This window comes from Equus caballus, chromosome X, assembly GCF_041296265.1.
Source record: "Equus caballus isolate H_3958 breed thoroughbred chromosome X, TB-T2T, whole genome shotgun sequence".
Taxonomy (NCBI): Eukaryota; Metazoa; Chordata; class Mammalia; order Perissodactyla; family Equidae; genus Equus; species Equus caballus.
In genome coordinates this window covers 141,350,476-141,370,500 of record NC_091715.1, presented here as the reverse complement: position 1 = coordinate 141,370,500, position 20,025 = coordinate 141,350,476, and the positions used below count along the sequence as shown (strand labels likewise).

Genomic DNA, 20,025 nt, shown 5'->3' with positions numbered 1-20,025 from the left:
GGTTCCTTGGAGCCTCTCACACATTCTGTGAAGCAAACAGGGCTGAGGTTCCTATCCCAGAGGAGGGTGCTTGGCTGAGGAATGGGAAGGGAGCACTGGCCAGGCCTGGTGATACCCAGATAGCACATGGCTCCCCCAGAGTTTCTTCCAGAGTGAAGGTGCTCACCCTTAGTAGGGAGAACCTAGGGCTGGACTCTGGCCTGGCCGTTGGGCCTTCCTTGAACTTGGTGGGGTCTAGACTTCAGATTCTGTGCCATCCTGAGAGGTAGTGTAGTAGCTGAGCAGTGAAAGCATGGACCCTGGTGCCCAATGGTCTGGATTTGAATTCTACTGCTGCCACTATTAGCTGTGTGGCACTGGGGAAGTCACTCACCCTCTCTGTGCACCTGTTTCCTCATCTGTAAAAGAGATATGATAATAATAGCATCTACCCCATAGAGTTGTGGTGAAGATCAAAGGCATGACATCCATAACGTGCTTACCACAGTCGCTGACAGATGGTAAGCCCTGCCAAATGTTAGCCAGTGGTACTGTCTTCCTCCAGGTCCCCACTGGGTCCTGACAGAGGGGAATCTGGCCACTGCGGCAGTAGTTGCTGGGTGGAGTGAAACACTGTGCACAAAGCAATCTGACTGTTTTTCTGTCCAGTCTGCCCTCGCTAGAATATGCGGCCCATGCTGATTGCCAGCCCCTCGAAGAGAGCCTGTGCCGGGGCAGGTACACAGCGGAGAAGGACAGTGGGTGCAGGAGTCTCCTTCGCAGCAGATGGCTCTGGAAAGGGCCCCAACATTCAAAAATTACTAACTTGGGTGCGAACACAGTTGGGTGACAGAGAGCAGGAGAGACCTGAGCAGGCTTCAGAGGTTCTACAGGACAGAGCGGAGAGCTGGCCTAGGAGTCAGGAGGCTGGGTTTTGAGAGGCCCTGCTGCTCCCTCGCTGTGGGGCCTCGGGTAGTCCCTGCCCCTTTCTGGGCCTCAGTGTCCTCTGGATGCCAAACAATGTAAGATGGAACCATGCTCTGCGCCCCCAGGGAGCTCCTTTCCCATCAGGGCCCAGAACACACATGGCACAGCAAAACAAGAGGGGAAGGGACGCACCCAGTTCCGAGGCTCGGGCTCACTGCTCTCAAGCTCAAGGTCAGGCTCAATTTCTGACAGCAATACTCACACACCGTTTCTGTGTCAATTATAGGAGCCAATTTCTCTGGCTTACTTTGTAAAATATATTTTCCCTACCCCCATTCCTAAATTTAAAACTTAAATTTGAAAAAGATATTTTGGAAAACAAGTACATTTTGACAGGAATGGTTTGAAATTGCCACAGGCAGAAACACACATGAATAGAGAGTGCTGTTTGGTTTGCTTCTGAGAATCACGGATTCCATGGAGAGGCAGCTCCGCTGGCCACTCTATCTGAAGTGCACGGACCAGGCCCTGTCGGAGAAAAGGATGAGCCAGGACTGGTCAAGTGGCTCGCCTGAGTTTAGGTTGTTAATTTTGCCACTCTGGCTTCCAGAAACCAGATCCCATCTTGGCAGCAATGGTGCTCCCATCCCTAACCGCTTGTCATCTTTGGGTAATCATGATATTAATGGCCAGGCTGGATGGTGACGCTGGCTTATGCACCTGCTGCCAAGCAGCCAGCCAGAGGTATTACCCAATTGAGTGGGGTTTTAGCAAGAGGAAACTTCAAAGACATGAACAATAATGCTGACTACCCAGCAAGGCAAGGAGTGGAACACCCCGAAGCACCAAACTGATTGTACCCACATTTCATAGAAACTGATATCCAAGGGAAGCTGCATCCGGGTGGGGAAAGTGTCAGACCAGTAGCTCAGCAGGCCAGCCAAAGTCCCGGTGGAGCTCCTCAAGGCAAGAGGCAGTTCCGCAGCGCACCTTCCCTCTTGGAGCACCCCATAGCACCTCCACAAAAGAGGCTGTCCGGCCCCTTCCAGGACTGACGGGAGCTCCCAACTCTATAGCCATCTTCTCCACCAACTTCCACCTCCATCCTATTTCCTTTCTCCATCACGAGTTAGCATACTTAACAAGTGGAGAGCAGCATATACAAGTGGCTTATAGATTGTGGCAAGCTAGCAGAGAAGCACTCGAAAACAGCTCGTGCAACCAAATGCCAATGTTTGAGTAAACCGCCACCCCAGGCCTGACTCCCCCGCACTGGCCCGCAAGTCGAGCTACTCAGTGCTTCCATTTGCAGACATAAACATCCACTTAGGACTTCTGGAAACACCATGGAAGCCAACATTTGGACTTAAGTAATGCTAACAGGGCTGCATAATCAGTAAATTCACTCTTCTGCTGTGTGCCTTTGCAATACTCTTAAGGAAGAATGCACTGGAGTCTTACAGATAAAAGTTGACAGGGAAGTAAGTTATGAGGACACAGAAAAATTGGATTTTAAGCAAAAAATATTGTACTCTGCAGATAAAGAGAGCAGAGATTTTTCCCCCCTTATCTGAAAACGGATCCTTTGCAGAATTGCTGAGATGGAAGTAATTATCAAGAACTGAGAACATTAATCAAGAAAAACCTGTTCTTTTCTTTATCCAAAACTGTGTAGATGGAAGAGCCAAGAGACTGAAAATGAAATTAACTGGGACCACACGGAACATTTAGTTTTCTCCCCCGAAACCCTTCTGATGTTTCACATTTTCCCAGATACAGTATAGGTTGCCCCAGCTCCCACCTTCTCTCCCTGTGGTGTGCTGGCAAATGCTTAACAAGCGGCTCTCCACTTAAAAAAGCTTTGTTGCAGGACTTGATGACTTCTGTTGTAAATACTTTTACTGTGGCTGATTTCAACCTATCAACATGATGTCAACCAGCTGGCAAAATTTCTGAAAATGTAACAATTGGCTTTTGGGAGCTGGTATGAGCCAGCTCCAGCACACCACTGCCCCCTCCCCTGTCTGTGTGTGTCCTGTGTCTTCTACTCTAGGAACATAGAGATGGCAAACACATAAATCACCAAAGAAGAAGGCAGATTGCTAAAATAATCACACACATGCTCCCTTTTGGTTTATAAACTCTTTCCCTAATAAGAATAATTTTAGCTATCTTTATTAAGGGCTAACACAGTACCAGGATGTTTTACAAGCATTATTTTATTTAAGCCTCACGTCAACACTAAGAGGCAGGTACTATTATCATTCTCCTTTCACAGAGGAGAAAACTGATGTTCAGAGAGGTTCGGCAACTCACCCAAAGTCACACAGCTCATAAGTCCGGGAGCTAGGACTGGCACCTAAGTGTAACTGAACTCCATGGGTCCATCGCTTGGTGAGTGTGGAGCCAAAAAGCACAACCAAAGCTGAACTGGGTGAAGAAAAAAGATTATTGCTTGCACAAGCAATGGAGAACACCGGAGATAGCTCCTAAAGTCCTGACACCCCAGTTTAGTGCAGGTGGAGGTTTTATACACCAGAGTGCAGAGGATATGCTACAGCTGTGTAACAGACCGATCAGGGCGCATGTGCAGGCCGTTACACAGCAAATTCAATGCTATTACATAATGGCTTCAATGCAACATGCCATTTAGAGATGGAGCAATTTGCAGGGGTCCTGCTGCAACGTGTAAGTTTCACTGTAGGATGGCAACATCTGCAAAAACAAGGACATCGACCTCTAAAAAAGAGCACATTTAGTTTTCTCCTTGTCTGGAAAATATTTGACAGACTATGTTTAGTTTTGGATCAGATTTTCATTAACCCTTTAGTTGCCTAGTTTCTGGTCACATAAGTTACCTGGTTGTGCTTTGACAGTAAGAAGAAAATACAGCATGAAAAGTTGTAAGGTCAACAGTTTGACTTAGCTGGAAATCAGAGAAAAAAAATCCCAACCAATTAGATAGTTTCCGTGTTGTCTTAGCAGGGGCTCTTAACCTAGGGCTCACGGAGAGAATTCAGAGTCTCTAAACGCAAATGGGGAAAAAACTACACTTCTATCTTCACTAACCTCTAACTGAAATTTAGCATTTCCTTCAATTATGAATTTTGGCAGCAGACCACAGTAATATTTACAGAACTTGTGACTTCAGTGCCAAGAAAAATGGCAGATATTTTTATTTCACATTACGATCATAGCAGGAATCTCCAATTATCACTACCTTGAAATTACAGTCGTTATCAGGCCTACTGCTAGATCTTAATGTTACGAAGCACTTGCATAAATATATCACAAATTTGTTTTGTTAATATAACTATTTTGAGAACTATTTCAATCTAATTGGTATCCTTTGTGATCCACTGTTTTATTTTGTGCATTTAAAAACATTTTTTTCTGTGTGAGAAAGGTCCCTAAGTTTCACCGGAAAGCCAAGGGTATCCACAGCACAAAAAGGGTTAAGAATCCCGGCCTTCGACAATAATTTCACCAGCACCCAGTACTGATTCACTTCCCTTCCAGAAGCTGTGAGGACCAGCTCGGCCCCACAGAACTCAGAAGCCACTCATCAGAACTGCTGTAAGGATCCCAGAATCTACACCTCCCCGGCCCCGTGTCCAGGTATAAAGAGCCTTTTGATAGCTAGTCAGAGAGGTTCTCCTGAGAGCTCTGTCTGGTTTCCAGAAACAGGCATGCTTGTTTATTTAGGATGTCTGGGCCCATTCGGATAGAGGCCATGCCCACGGCCTGTAATCGTCGATGGGCACTCCAACATTTTTCCCCTGTGAGACAGCTTGGGATCATGAGTCAGACCTTCCTGGGAAATGGCTGAGAAGTAGCTTTCGGAGACGAAAATGAAGTGGAGTTGGTGACTGAAGGAGGGGCGGGGGAGAGGCTGAGTCAGACCCCTGTCCACTCTTCCAGGCTATCCTAGAAGCCCTGCTCCATGGAAAAGCAGCACTGTCCGGCCCTCTCAGGGTGAGTTGTTCCAAGGTGGCTCTGCTCCTCTGCCTGCATCTCTCTTGGTGGGGCCCCAAACCCAGCCAATGTCTACCACAGAGAAATTCTAGAACAAATGTGTTACTATCTTGATGGAAAAATACTAACCGGGTGGATCTTCCAGGGAATATAGGACCCACCTCCTCTTGGCTTGAGCATCAAAGCATCACATAGGCACCCAGCGGATCCCGGGGCACCTATATTTGAACAGACTAAGGAAGGACAGCTGTGCTTTGGGATTTGGAGGAGTTCAGTTGGGCAGCACTTGTTTTTGGTCATTTTGACCCAGGCTTTGTGAGGTGATGGAGGTCCGAGGGCAGCATGCCTTTCCTTCCTGACTTGCATGCTTGGATTTCATCTTGCTGGAGAAGGACGTTCCTGCTCGAATTCTTTTTCTTCTTAACAGCTCTGCCACTCCCTGGCAGTGTGACAGGAAGCAAGGACTATACCATTCCTGTGCCTAAGTGTCCTCCTTTGTAAAGTGGAGGCAGCGATAACAGAATCTACCCAACAGGTGCTGCGAGGCTTAAAAAACAAGCCCCCAAGGCTGGCCCCATGTCCTAGTGGCTGAGTTCCGTGTGTTCTGCTTCAGTGGCCCGGGTTTGGTTCCCGGGCTCAGACCTACACCACTCGTTAGTGGCCAGGCTGTGGCGGCGACCCACTTACAAAACTGGGGAAGACTGGCACAGATGTTAGCTCAGGGCAAACCTTATTCAAGCAAAAAGAAGAAGATTGGCAATAGATGTTAGCTCAGGACCAATCTTGCTCAGCAAAACAATAAAAGATAATTTAAAAAAAGAGCCCCTGAGTGTAGTCCTGAGGACCATGTCCAATCCAGAGTGAGCCCTCGGTAAGGATCAGCTTGCCCCTGCTCCTCTTAGCATGATATGAAAGGCACCCAGCACACATGCCTGGCTAAGAGGGCAGGCCCAATTAATGTTCACATCTTTCTCTTCCTCCTCATCCCATCGCTTGCCACCAAAGGATGGCCAGAGGAGACTGCACCTCACCAGGGCAGGAAAGACACCATTACGTGCTTCTCGTAGAAATTTCTGAGATGCAGAGATGAGAGATTTGATACAAAATTTCTTCAACAAACTCCCTTTTGCAACTCAAGGTCTAGGATGAAGCCCTGGAGCTGGGCTCAGGTTCTAACCCTTGGAGCTGAGTACTGGAAGAAACTCAGATACCACCTAGTCTTAGCCACATCCTGTACATGGGGAAACTGAGGCTCTGGGATGGGAGCAGCCCTGCTGCTCTGGCAAAGCCAGCCCTAGAACAGAAGTCTCCTGCCTCAAGGTCTGGCAGTCCCTAGACACTATCCGAACACAACCCCTGAGAGCAGCAGATGGATGCCCGGCACAAAGACCTCTGTCTGGCAGGGGATTTCTCTGAGAAGGCACAGTATCCCCCAGGTCCCCTCCCCACCTTGCCTCTCTCTGATCGGCCTTTAAAGAGATAACAGGACAAACAAGAAGGGCCATACAAACAGTAAGTGCTCAAAGGGTGGAAAACAGGTACTGTCACAAACGCCCTCGCTTCCTGGCTTATCCCAAGTTACACGCTAAGTGTACGCTGCCCCACTGCAATGGGCTCCCAGACCCAGGCAGTAACATGGCCGCGCAGGTGGGTTCCGGGGCCTACAAGTGAGCCTCATTCATTCTCCAGAGGGTTTCCATTTCTCCAGCAGGCAGCCCGGAGAAAGGCTCTGAACACCTGGCTGTGCCCTCCCTTCCCTCAGCCTCCGGCAGTTCTCAGTCTTCCCTTCAAAGGGGCCAGTCTCACGTCTGCTGACGTTCCCCATTCTCTGAGCTTTGTCCCCATCCAGTTTTCCCTTTCCCACCTGCCCCCCTTCCAATCTTGCTTCATGCTATAGACCAAGGGTTATTTCCGGATTCAGCCCAACGTCTAACTTGCTGCAGAACATGTCTGAAAACCCACCTCCCTCTGCCAACCGCGTAGAAAGCCATGGATTTTAAAAATCACACCAGCATGGAATGTAATATTGTACAACTACTTTCAAAAAACAGTTTGGGAATCTCTTTAAAAGTTAAACATACACCTTATGACCCAAGCACTCTCTCTCTGGGCATTCACCTAAGAGAAACCTAAGAGTATGTCCATATCAATGCTTGTTCGCTTATGTTAACAGCCAAATCCGGAAACAACCCAAATGCCCATCAACAGGTGGATGGATAAATAAATCCATACAACAGAATACTCAGCAACAAAAACGAATGAACAATTGATACCCACCGCCTGACTGGATCTCAGTCATTATGCTGAATGAAAGAAGCCAGACCACGAGAGTCCCTATTCTATGATTCCATTTATACAAAGCTCTAGAAAATGAAAACTACTCAGGATTGACAGAAGACAGATCCGCGGTAGCCTGTGGATGGTGGAGAGGGCCAAAAGGGAGGGATTACCCAGGGGCATAAGGAAACTTTAGGGGGTGATGGGCGTATTCATTATCTTGACTGTGGTGATGGTGTTTACATGTATCAAAACTGATCAAATTGTACTTTAAATATGTGCAGTTTATTGTATGTCAAGGATAGCTCAACAAAGCGGTGAAAAAATCCCACCAGCAGCTCCGTTTTCAGCTCGTGGTAATATCCCAGAGACTCGGAGGATGGGAATATGGACCATTTTTGACATTTCATCTGATGCATTGATGCGCTTTGCTCATTGTTCTCATGGGCCTGTGCCTTCTCAGCTTTCTGGATGAAGGTCTCCGGTGTATTTTCCCTTGAACTTTCTGGAAGGCTCCCACGAAGCCACAGCCTAAGGAGAAGCTGTTGTGGAGGAAACGGCTCTTTAAAATCACAACCATTTGAAGCGACCCTTCAGTAGTGATGGAGTGAGTGCAGGGGGCTCACGTCCTGACATTTCTATTTTACCCTTTTCTACCACAGGGTGCAGTTGATCCACCTAGAAGTCAGATGGGAGCGTGAAATGTCCAACCACGTGGGCGGCCCGAGGCGCCTCTTGGGAGGGCCAGGCTACTTTGTTCTTTATTCCGTGAGGACACACGCAAGCGAACATCTGCTCCCTTGGGCTCTCTGCGCTGCCTGCGGCTTACGTAAAGGTGGCGAGACTAGCCTGCCCTCCTCAGAGCCCAGAAAGGATTACTGATCTCCAAATTTTCCGAAACCAAGTAATAAAATATGGTTTCAAGCCTGCAATGACTTTGTTTATTGAGGTAGAAATCACATAACATAAAGTTAGCCATTTTATTCTAAAGTCTCCAATTCAGTGGCATTTAGTACCATCACAGTGCTATGCACCGTACGCTCCACGTAGTTCTAAAACATTCCCATCACCCCAAAAGGAAACGTTGTACCCATTAGCAGTCACTCCCCATTCCCTACTCCCCATCCCGGCTCCTGGCAACCACTAATCTGCTTGCTGTCTCTATGGATTTACCTGTTCTGGACATTGCATATAAATGGGATCATACAACATGTGCTCATTTGTGTCCGGCTTCTTTTCTTAGCACAATGTCTTGGAGATTCCATGTTGCAGCATCAGTATTTCATTCCTTTTCTCGGCTGAAGAATATTCCAGTGTGTGGATAGCAACAACTTTTAATATCTTTGCCTTTTTTCTGCTTTCTAAATCAACATCCTCCGACTGGAACACATACTAGTTGAAGTGTCTGTAACTGTCACAAATAAGGCATGAGGTGAGGTATGCTGACGGAGAGCAGGGAAGAACATTCATCTGGGAGGTCTGGGTTCTAACCTCCCCGGAAAACTTCCAATCTGTGACCAGGCGGTAGCCACTTAAGCCACAAGGCAGAATGAATTTGTAGATCTCTTGGGCCACCATCCTGTTTCTCTGACAATAACATATGACAACTTCTGAGCAACACCCAGTAATTTTTTTTAATGAGACTCTCTTCAGAGAGCAATGGGGCAAGCTGAGTTAGAAATATAAGATGATCTCTTTCCAAGCCACCAATACAGCTGCTGCCAAATTTTTACACCACGAATGTCCCCTCACAAACTCCCTCAATAGTCCCTGAGAGCCAGTTCAATTGTTCTTTCATACCATTTGTATTAGTTTTCCGTAACGAATTACCACAAACCAAGTGGCTTGAAACAACAGAAATGTACTCTCTCATAGTTTTGGAAGCCAGAAGTTTGAAATCCAGGTGTCAGCAGGGTTGGTTCCTTCCAGAGGCTCTGAGGGAGAAGCTGTTCCAGGCCTTTCTTCCACCTTCTGGTGCTGCTGGCAGTCCTTGGCATTCCTTGGCTTGTAGATGCGTCGCTTCATCTCTGTCTCCATCTTCACATGGCCTTCTCCCTGTGTCTGTGTCTACATTTACCTCTGCTTCTAAGGACACCAGTCACACCGGATTAGGGCCCACCCTAATGACCTTTTCTTAACTTGATTACATCGGCGAAGACCCTATTTCTCAGTAGTCACATTCATAGGTTGTGGGGGTTAGGACTCCAACACAGCTTTTTGCGGGGGGGGACACATTTCAACCCACAACACTATTCAAAAGCCTCTGAGTTGAACACCTTCCACAGTTGTTAATAACAGTATTTCTATCCCAGATTCTAGCCCACATCTCTGTATGAGTGACGTATCAGTCAGGCCTGTCTGTGGAGTAATAGCCATCTGTTGATCCTACCTCTCAACCGCCTGTCAGGTCTGTCTCCTTCCGCTGCCCTGGTTTATCCTCAGCATCTTTCCCCTGGACTCTTGCCACAGCTTTCTGCCAGGGGACCTCCCCTGACTCCAGTCTCTGCTTCCCACTTTGTCCTCTACACTGCAGTCAGAGTGATCTCTCCAAAACACTGATCTGACCGTCTTCTCTGCTCAAAAATATGGATGGAGCCGCATTCCCTCCAGGGAAAGCGCCAAAGCACAGCCTTTATAGTCCTCCACACTTGGCGGCCCCTCCCTGGCCTGCCTTCAGCCCTCTGCACCCCCTGCTGCTCCCAAACTCACCACCCCAGGGCCTAAGCAAAGGCTTAGCTGCTTGGGGGATGCTCTCTGCCATGCATGACCTCTTCTTCATTGCAAGTGACCTCTGGGCCATACATCTTCCTCCTTTCCCTGAACCTGAAATATCACTTGGTTTGGACCTTTCTGGCACCCATCCATCTACCCCTCATTAGAGCTTAATCTGGGCTGGGCACTGGGCTTGGTGTTCAGAGGGAAAGGTTGACCTATGACACATGGCAGGTGGTGCTGGACACCAAAATAGAAGATCTTGAGGGTTGTAAAACTGAATAAAGGAAACCTCATTTTAAAGGGAGCTGGGTGGCCAGGAGGAGGAGCTCTCAGGCACTACCACACCATATCAATTTCAGGAAGAATGGTCAATTCCAGACCCCAACAGGAAAACATGTATATTGCATCTCCTCCCCAAGAAACTGACTACCTCAGCAACTCAGCCAATGAGAAACTGTCAGCACCCTGAACTCTTGCCTTCTACCAATGCACTTTTGTTCAAAACAACCCCTCTCAACTTCCTCGTTTTTCTCTATAAAATAGCCTTCCGCTCCTTTGCTTGCGGGACTTGCGGGTGGCTTTTGCTATAGCTTACTTGTCCTGAATTGCAATTCCTCTGCTATTCCTGAATAGACGCATTTTCCTGGTAAAACAACTTGCTGTTCTGTTTTTTAGGATGACAGGGTGATAAAACTTGAGCTGACTGTAAGCTCCTGCAGGGCACAGAGCATACCTCACCAACGTTCCATACTCAGTGCTTAAGTACAGTACCTATCACAGAGCAGGTGCTCAGGAAATGTTTGTGGAATGACTGCTAACCAAGGAGACTGGAGAAAGCTTTCCAGACAAGTGACATATGAGTGTAACCCTAATGAGTGAATAGGATTCTGATAAGGAAACAGCGGAAGATACAAAGATGGATCCAAGACAGTGCCTGCTATAAAGGAACCAACCTTCTGGAAATAATCATACTACAAGGCTGCAAGCAACGCATACCTTCAGAAAACAGAAATATCCTATGGGGGTTCGTGGAGGAAGCAGCATTTCTATAGCTCGCTTTGTACTTATGCTCATTGATGTTATATTTATTTGTTGGCCTCTTTCTTCCACTAGCCCAGAAACTCCCTGATGGCAGCATATAGTCAAGGGGGCAGGATGTCCATTACTGAGTCCACATGGGAAATGCCCTGGTGTAATAATCACTGACAGCCTTCCTACTACAGATGCCGGTGCTGCCAGCTCTCTTTACCTCCACTGGGAGAGCAGGAAAGAAGGCATATCCACAGCTAATGTTGATATGGGTCTTTGGAAAGCTAATGTACTCTCGTGCCTCCCTCCACTGCCTCCTTCTCTTCCTCCTCATCCTCCTTTTCCTTCTTCTTTACCTCTCCTTCTTCCTCTTTCCCCTCAGAGTATCTGGACATGATGTGGGAGAGGGCGGCTGGGGTCAGCTCGGAACATGCCCTGGATGTTAGCAAAGAAGTATGGCCTTCAGTCTGGATGTACTGGAACATGGCAGAGCCATGGCCAGAAGTGCGTTGTAGGAGAGCCGCATCAGAAGTCCACAAAGAGATGGGAAAGAACCGTTGTAAGCTGGGGCAACAGGCCAGGGAAGGGTCATGGGTTTGAGGTGGGTGCTGAACAAGCACAGGTGATGATGTTAGAAAGGAGGTGATGAATTTGAATTCCTATTTCAAATTCATACCGTAGGACATTTCGGGTTCTGACCAAGATGGAGTAAGCCCCATTCCTCCCAGGTTCCCCCTCTTACAACTAAAAAGCCCTTGCATATTGCCCAACAATGTGAGTATGCTTAACAATACTCAACTGTAAACTTACAAATGGTCAAGATGATAAATTTCACATTATGTATATTTTATCACAATTAGAAATGTTTTAAAAAGCAAACTGCAGAAACAAACAAAACCTGGTCATGACAGAGCAAACAAGCCTAAGAAGACTTTAGAAGGTATAAAGAAAAGGCAGTCAACCCAGGGACCTAGAGACTTGAGGAACAGCACAGCAGTAAGTTCCCTGGGTTTCCTTATTGTCGCTCATATGTCCTTGACAGGATGCTGCACAAGTTTCCAACCTGGAACCGCCAACAGGTACAGGCAAATAAAACCCTCCAATAAAAGCCTTTTCCCCCTAGTCAAAGGACTCTAGAAGGCAGCCTAAATGACAGAAGACTTTCTTAAAAATCTTTGCCTTATTCCAGCCAACACCAAAAGAAAACCATCACTGTCCTGTGGTTTCAGCCAGGCCAAATTGATGTTCCACCTCACCCCATCCCCTGGCCCCATGTAAGCAGATGGTCGTGCTGATTGCTCCAGAGGTGGAGATGTCAGGGCTCCAAGAATGCTTCCATTCTCCCACCAGGGTAGTGTCAGCAATGTCCAGAGAGAAGCTGAGCTTCCACCTCCACCTGCAGACTTAAGGAAGTGGTATGAGATGGAGCTGATCAGTACTAGACTTGAACAAGCACTCTCCTCCCCAGGGATCAGTGAGGTCGAATGGGAAGCTTAACTTCTACCCTCACTCAGCATCAATGAAACTGAACATGGTCTTGCGAGTTGCGGCTAGTCAGCACTCCACGTTCTACGCAATCACGGGTGCTAGTTAGAAAGGACCAGTGGGGAGCTGAACCTTCACATCCCCAACTGGCAGCAACAAGACTGAATGAAGCAGAGTGAAGCAGGGCTAGACTGCACCCTCGTGTTGTCCCCCAACCCCCGCCAGCCAGATGTCAGCTGGAGCCATCAGGGATCTGAGATTCTGCCCTCACTTTGCAGCAAAATGGCAATGTGGGTCAGCTCTCCACTTCTCCCTTCCCCAGCAGGGCCTAATGGGAAGCTGAGCTTACACCCACTCAGAGGCATCAAGGCAAGGTAAGTCAGTGCTCCACTTTCCCCAGGAAAGTGTCTGCAGAGCCAAGGGGGAGCTAAACTTCCACCCCACCCATCAACAATAAGGCCATATCAGTCAGCTCTCTACTTCTGCTAGTGGGACCCAGCAAGAAACTGAACATACATACCCACCCACTCACATTGCACCTTAACAGGGAGACAGTTTGCTAAAAAGTAAGACTGTATACCATCCAAAGTCTCATAATATAATATGCAAAATGTCTAGGATATAATTTAAAAATCACTCATCGTACCAAGAACAAGGAAAATGACAACATATATGACTAAAGGTGATCAACAGATACCAAGACCAAGATGATTCAGCTATTGGAATTATTCAGCAAGAATTTTAAAGCAGTGATCATAAAAATGTCCAACAAGCAAAGAGCATTTGTAAATACTCTTGAAACAAATTAACAAAATAGAAAAATCTCAGCAATGAAATAGAAATTACAATGAAGAAGCAAATGGAAATTATTTAACTGAAAAAAACACTAACAAAAATGAAACAACTCACTGAATGGGTCAGTTTGTAGAGCGGAGATGAAAGAAGATAGAATTGGTAAACTTGAGGACATATGAATAGAATTCAGTCCATCTGAACAACAGAGAGAAAATAAACTAAAAAAGAAGAGGAAGAGGAGGAGACCGAGGAGGTGGAAGAGGCCCTCAGGGACCTGCTGGACAACTACAAAACATCCAACATTTGTATCATTGGAGGCCCAGAAGAAGAAAAAGTGAGATTGAAAAATTAGGCAAAGAAATAATGGCTGAAAATTTTCAAAAATTGGCAAAGTCACAAACCTACAGACTCAAGAACCTGAGATAATCCCAAACAGAAAAAATGCAAAGAAATCCATGCCAAGACACTTCATAATTAAACTTTGGAAAACTAAAACACACATAAAACAATCTTGAGAACAATCAGACAATAATGACACATTACTTACAGAGAACAATCAATCCAAATGACAGGGGATTTCTTTTCAGGAACCATGAGGTGCAGAAGGAAATGGCATAACATTTCTCAAGTGCTGAAAGAAAAGAACTGTCAACTCCAAATTATGTATCTGGCAAAAAATATCCTTCAGGAACAAAGGGAATAAAATAAATCTAGGCTTTTGCAGATGAGGGAAAACTAAGAGATGTCACTAAGAATCTCACCTTTAAAGAATGGCTAAACGAAGTTATCTAAGCAGAAAGGAAACGGTAACAGAAAAAGACTTGAAACTTCATAAAGGAAAAAAGAGATGCAGAATAGGTAAAAACAGTGATAAGTACAATAAACTATTCTCCTCACAAGATTCTTAAATCATATTTGATGGATGAAGCAAAAACTGTAACACCATCTCATCTGATACTCGATGTAAATAGAAGAAATGGTTAAGACAATTATATTTAAAAAGTGGGGAGGTTAAAGGGATCTAAATGGAAGTAAGATTGCTACACTCTACTCAAAGTAATGAGATGTAGACTGTAGACTGTGATAAATTACTTATGTATACTGCTATTGGAGTAACCCTAGGTAATTACTAGAGCAACCACAAAGAAAACTATACAATATGATATACTCAAAAACACTAAATATAAATGAAGATGAAATCCTAAAATATGTGCAAGTAACCCACAGGAATGCAAGAAAAGAGAAAGAGAGGAACAAAAACCAGAGGAAGCAAACAGAAAACAAATAATAAAACAGCACACTTAAGCTGGAACGTATCAACAATTACCTTACACTTATATGGTGTAAGCATACCAATTAGAAGACAGAGATTGGCAGAGTAGATTTTTTAAAAGATGACCCAACTATATTCTATCTATAGGATACTCCAAATACAACAGCACAGATAGGTTGAAAGTAAAAGGATAGAAAAAGACACACCACACAAATATTAATTCAAAAAAACATTAGCAGCTATATTAATATCAGGAAAGGACTTCAGAGCAAAGAAAATTATTGGAGACAGACAAATATTACATAATGATAAAAGAATCAATCCACTAATGAGGCATAAGGATCCTAAATGTGTATGCACCAAACAGCAGAGTCTCAAAACACATGAAGCAAAAACTGAGGGAGCTAAAAGGAGACACAGACAAATCTGCATTATAGTTGGGGACTTCACACACCACTCTGAGTAACAGATACAACCACTAGTCAGCATCAACAAAGATGAACTCAAGAATAATTCATCAGGGGCCGGCCCGTGGCCGAGTGGTTAAGTTTGCACGCTCCACTTCAGTGGCCCAGGGTTTCGCTCGTTTGGATCCTGGGCGTGGACATAGCACCACTTGTCAGGTCATGCTAAGGTGGTGTCCCACATGCCACAACTAGAAGGACCCACAACTAAAATATACAACTATGTACTGGGGGGATTTGGGAAGAAAAAGCAGGGAACAAAAAAGATTGGCAACTGTTGTTAGTTCAGGTGCCAATCTTTAAAAAAAAAGAATACTTCATCAATTAACAGGATCTAGATAACATTTATAGAACACCCCACCCAACAACAGCAGATTACACATTTGTTTCAGGTGCCCATAGAACATATACCAAGATAGACCATATACCAAGATAGACCATATCCTGGGCCGTAAAACACACCTCAACAAATTTAAAAGAATACAAACCATACTGAGTATGTTCTTTAACCACAATGGAATTAAGCTAGAAATCAATAAGAGAAAGAAATCACGAAAATCTCCAAACACTTGGAAATTAAACAACACACTTCTAAATAATCCATGGATCAAAGAGAAAGTCTCAAAGGAAATAAAAAATGCACTGAACGGAATTAAAATGAAAACAACTTATAAAAATGTGTGGGACACAGCTAAAGCAGTGCTGAGAGGGAAATGCATAGCACCAAACACGTACATTAAAAAAGAGAAAAGGTCTCAAATTAGTATCTAAGCTAAATCGATAATCTAAGCTTACACCTAAAGAATCTAGGACAAGAAGTTCAGAATAAACCAAAAGTAGCAGAAGGTAAGAAATAAATAAAGATAAGATAAGAAACCAAGAAAATTGAGAACAGAAAAACAATATAGAAAAATCAATGAACAAAAAGCTACTTCTTTGAAAAGATCAGTAAAATTGACCTTGAGCAAGAATAACGGGGCTTTGGAAAGAAAAAAAAAAAAGGAAGATTGGCAACAGATGCTAGCTCAGGGTGAATCCTTCCCTGCAAAAAAGGAAACAAGAAAAAAGAAATAAATCTTATGCTTATGTTCAATTGATTTTTGAGAAGCCAAGACAAAGTAATAGTCTTTTTAACAAATGGTGTTGTGACAACTCGATATCTACATACAAAAGAATGATATCAGACCCCTCTTTCACAATATACAAAAATTAACTCAAAATAGAAGACAGACGTAAATGTAAGAATTAAAACTATCAAACTCTTAAAAGAAACATAGGAGCAAATCTTTGTGACCTTGAATTAGACAATGGTTTTTTGGATATGGCACCAAAAGCACACGTGATAAAAGAAAAACTAGATAAATTATACTTCATTGAAATTTAAACTTTTGTGCTACAAATAATACCATCAAGAAGGTGGCAAAATGACCCAGAGAATGGGAGAAAACATTTGCAATTCATATATCTGAATAAAGGTTAGGTATTCAGAATATATAAAGAACACTTAGAACTCAACAATAGAAAGACAAAAAACCCAATTTAAAAAACGAGCAAAGGATCTAAAGAAATATTTCTCCAAAAAAGGTATATGAATGGTCAATAAGCACACAAAAAGATGCTCAACATCAGTGGCTATAATCAAAAAGACAGAAAACTACAAGCGCTGGTGAGGATGTGGAGAAATTGGAAGCCTTATATATTGTTGGTGAGATTATAAAATGGTGCAACTACTTTGCAAAAAAGTTTGGCAGTTCCTCAAAATGTTAAATATAGAATTACCATATGACCCAGAAATTTCACTTCTAGGTATAAACTCAAGAGAAATGAAAGCTATGTCTACACACAGAGTTGTACACAAATGCTCATAGAAGCATTATTCGTAAGTCAGAAAGTGGTCACAACCCAAATTTCTGTCCACTGGCAAATGGATAAACAGAATGTGGTATATCCATACAATGGACTATTATTTGGCAACAAAAAGGAATCAAGTACTAACACATGCTAAAACCTGGATGAAACTTGAAAATATTATGCTAGGGGAAAGAAGTCAGTCACAAAAGGCTACCTATTCTATGACTCCATTTATAGGAATGACCGGAATAGGTAAATCCACAGAGACTAAAAACAGATTAATGATTGCCAGGCGCTTAGCATAAAGGAGAATGGGAACCGGTTGCTAATGGGTATGTGATTTCTTTTCGGGGTAACTAAAATGTTCTGAAATTAGATACTGGTGATTGTTGCACAACTCTGTGAACATACTAAAAACCAGTGAATTGAACACTTTTAAATTATATCAATAAACCTGTTTAAAAACACAATACCATTTACACTTGCTCCAAAGAAAATACAATTCTTTAGATATTAAATCTAAGAAAATGTGTATAGGATTTATATCCAGAAAATTACAAAATGCTTACAAAAGAAATAAAGATCCATGGGCCGGCCCCATGGCCAAATGGTTCAGTTCACGCACTTTGCTTCAGCTGCCCGGGGTTTTGCCAGTTTGGGTCCTGTACACGGCACCGCTCATCAGGCCATGCTGAGGCGGCATCTCACATAGCACAACCAGAAGGACCCACAATTAGAATATACAACTATGTACTTGGGGTTTTGGGGAGAAGAAGGAAAAAAAATTGGCAACAGATGTTAGCTCAGGTGCCAATCTTTAAAAAAGAACAAAAGAAGAATACAATGGGAGGAGTCACTCTACCAGATACTAATGTTTACTATAGCAACATTAATCAGGACTGTGTGATATTGGCAGAGGGACAGGCACATAGATCAATGGAGCAAAAATAGACCCACGCAAAGATGCCCCACTAATTTTTGACAAAAGCATAAAAGCAATCCAATGGAGAAGGGATAGCCCTTTCAACAAATGATGCTAGAGTAATTGGACATGTATGGGCAAAAAAAAAAAAAAAAAACCTCGATCTAAATCTCACACCTTATACAAAAATTTACTCAAAATAAATCACAGTCTTAAATGTAAAATGGACAGCCATAACACTTAAAAAAAAAAAAGGAGAAAATCATTGGGACCTAGGGCTTGATGCAGAGTTCTTAGACTCAACAATCAAAGTATGGTCCATAAAACAATCCTTCTGCAAAAGAACCTGTTAAGAGGATGAAAAGGCAAGGTACAGACTGGGAGAAAATATTTTCAAATTACTTTTCAGACAATGGACAAGTATGTAAAATAAGTAAAGAAATCTCAAAATTCAATGGTAAAAACAAAACAAAACAAAAATCACACAAATAGTCCAATTAGAAAGTGGATCAACGTCGTGAACAGATGTTTCACTGAAGAGAACATACAGACGGCAAATAAGCTCAAGAAAAGATGTTCAACATCATTAGGCATTAGGGAAATGCAAACCAAAACGACAACGAGATATCACCACGCACCTATCAGAAAGGACCCCTCATACACTGCGCTACGCCACAGCCAGAATTATGCTGAGTGAAAAAAGCCAATCTCAAGAGGTCACCTATTGTATAATTTGATTTATATAACATGCCAAAATGTAGAAGTGAAGAACAGATTAGTGGTTGCCATGGGTTCCGTTTGGGACTTGGGGTGGGGCAGGGTGGGAGGGAGGTGGGTTTGGTTATAAAAAGGCAACTTGGAGGATCTTTGAGGTGATGGAACTGCTCTTTATCCTCACCATAGTAATGGTTACACGAATCTACATATTTGATAAAACTGCTTTGAGTTAAATACACACACACACACACACACGAACACACGTACACAAATAAGTGCATGTAAAATTGGTGACATTTGGATCAAGTGGATGGATTGTATTAATGTCAGTGTCCTGGTTGTGATATTGTATTATAGTTATGCAAGATGTTACTATTGGGGGAAACTGGGTGAAGGTACACGGGATCTCTGTTGTATTATTTCCTGAAACTGCATGTGAATTACAATTCTCTCAAAATAAAAGGTTTCAAACATCATGCTGTAACTCTTCTACAATTAAAACAGCGTGGTATTGGAGAAAGAACCAACAAATCGAACAGGGGGACAGGATCCACATCTAGAAATAGACTCAAGTATATGTGGAAATTGAATATATGATAAAGGTGACATTTCAAATCACTGGGGCAAAGATGGACGTTTTAAAAAATGGGGTTGTGATAACTGAGTAGCCATTTGAAAATATGGAAAGAGCCATACCGTATAACCATCCACAAGAATAAACTCCAAATGGATTAGGAATCTGAATGTAAAATCTAAACCCTGCAAATACTGAAGGAAAATTGGGTGAATTCCTCCATAACCTGGGTGTGAGGAAAGTCTTTCCAACTGCAACTCAAAATCCAGATGTGATTAAAAAAAAGATTGATATTTGTCTACATAAAAACACTTTTGCATGGCAAAGAAAAACAAACATCAAAAAACAATGAACAAATTGGGAAAAGCTACTTGCAACATATATCACAGATTAAAAATCTAATATCCTTAATATATAAAAACTCTTATAAGTGAGGATAAAAGACCAAAAACCCAATGGACAAGGGGAGAAAGACATGAACAGATAATACGCACATACAAATATCAAAAAGGCTCTAAAGCTTGTGAAAGGATGCTCCAAGTCACTCATAATTAGAAAAATGCTAATTAAAATTACTGAGATACCATTCCTCACCCATCAGATTTACAAAAAATAAAAAGTATAGCAAACACTTTGTTGATGAGGCTTTAGGGAAAAAGACACTCTCACACATTGCTATACATTGCTGATGGGAATGCAAATCGGTACAACCTTTCAGGAGGGTAATTTGGCAATACCTTTTAACAAAATTACATATGTGTCTATTATTTTTTTGTTTTGAGGAAGATTAGCCCTGAGCTAACATCCACCACCAATGCTCCCCTTTTTGCTGAGGAAGACTGGCCCTGAGCTAACATCCGTGCCCATCTTCCTCTACTTTATATGGGGGACGCCTGCCATGGCATGGTGTGCCAAGCAGTGCCATGTCTGCACCTGGGATCCGAACCGGTGAACCCCGGGCCGCCAAAGTGGAATGTGCAAACTTAACCACTGCACCACCGGACTGGCCCCCACTTACTTTCTTTTTTTTTTTTTTTTTTGG

The 20,025-nt window shown here is 43.5% G+C and overlaps 1 protein-coding gene and 1 long non-coding RNA gene across 11 annotated transcripts in view; one reads left to right on the top strand and one right to left on the bottom strand.

The window, feature by feature from the left end:
- The window catches only part of MAMLD1 (mastermind like domain containing 1), a 222,932-nt gene that overhangs the window by 88,204 nt on the left and 114,703 nt on the right, over positions 1-20,025 (bottom strand). The gene's annotated exons all lie outside the window — the stretch shown is intronic.
- On the top strand, positions 4,424-8,367 carry LOC138921898 (uncharacterized). The gene is made up of 3 exons (XR_011434882.1): positions 4,424-4,524; positions 4,828-4,881; positions 7,821-8,367. It is a non-coding gene; the product is annotated as an uncharacterized lncRNA (long non-coding RNA).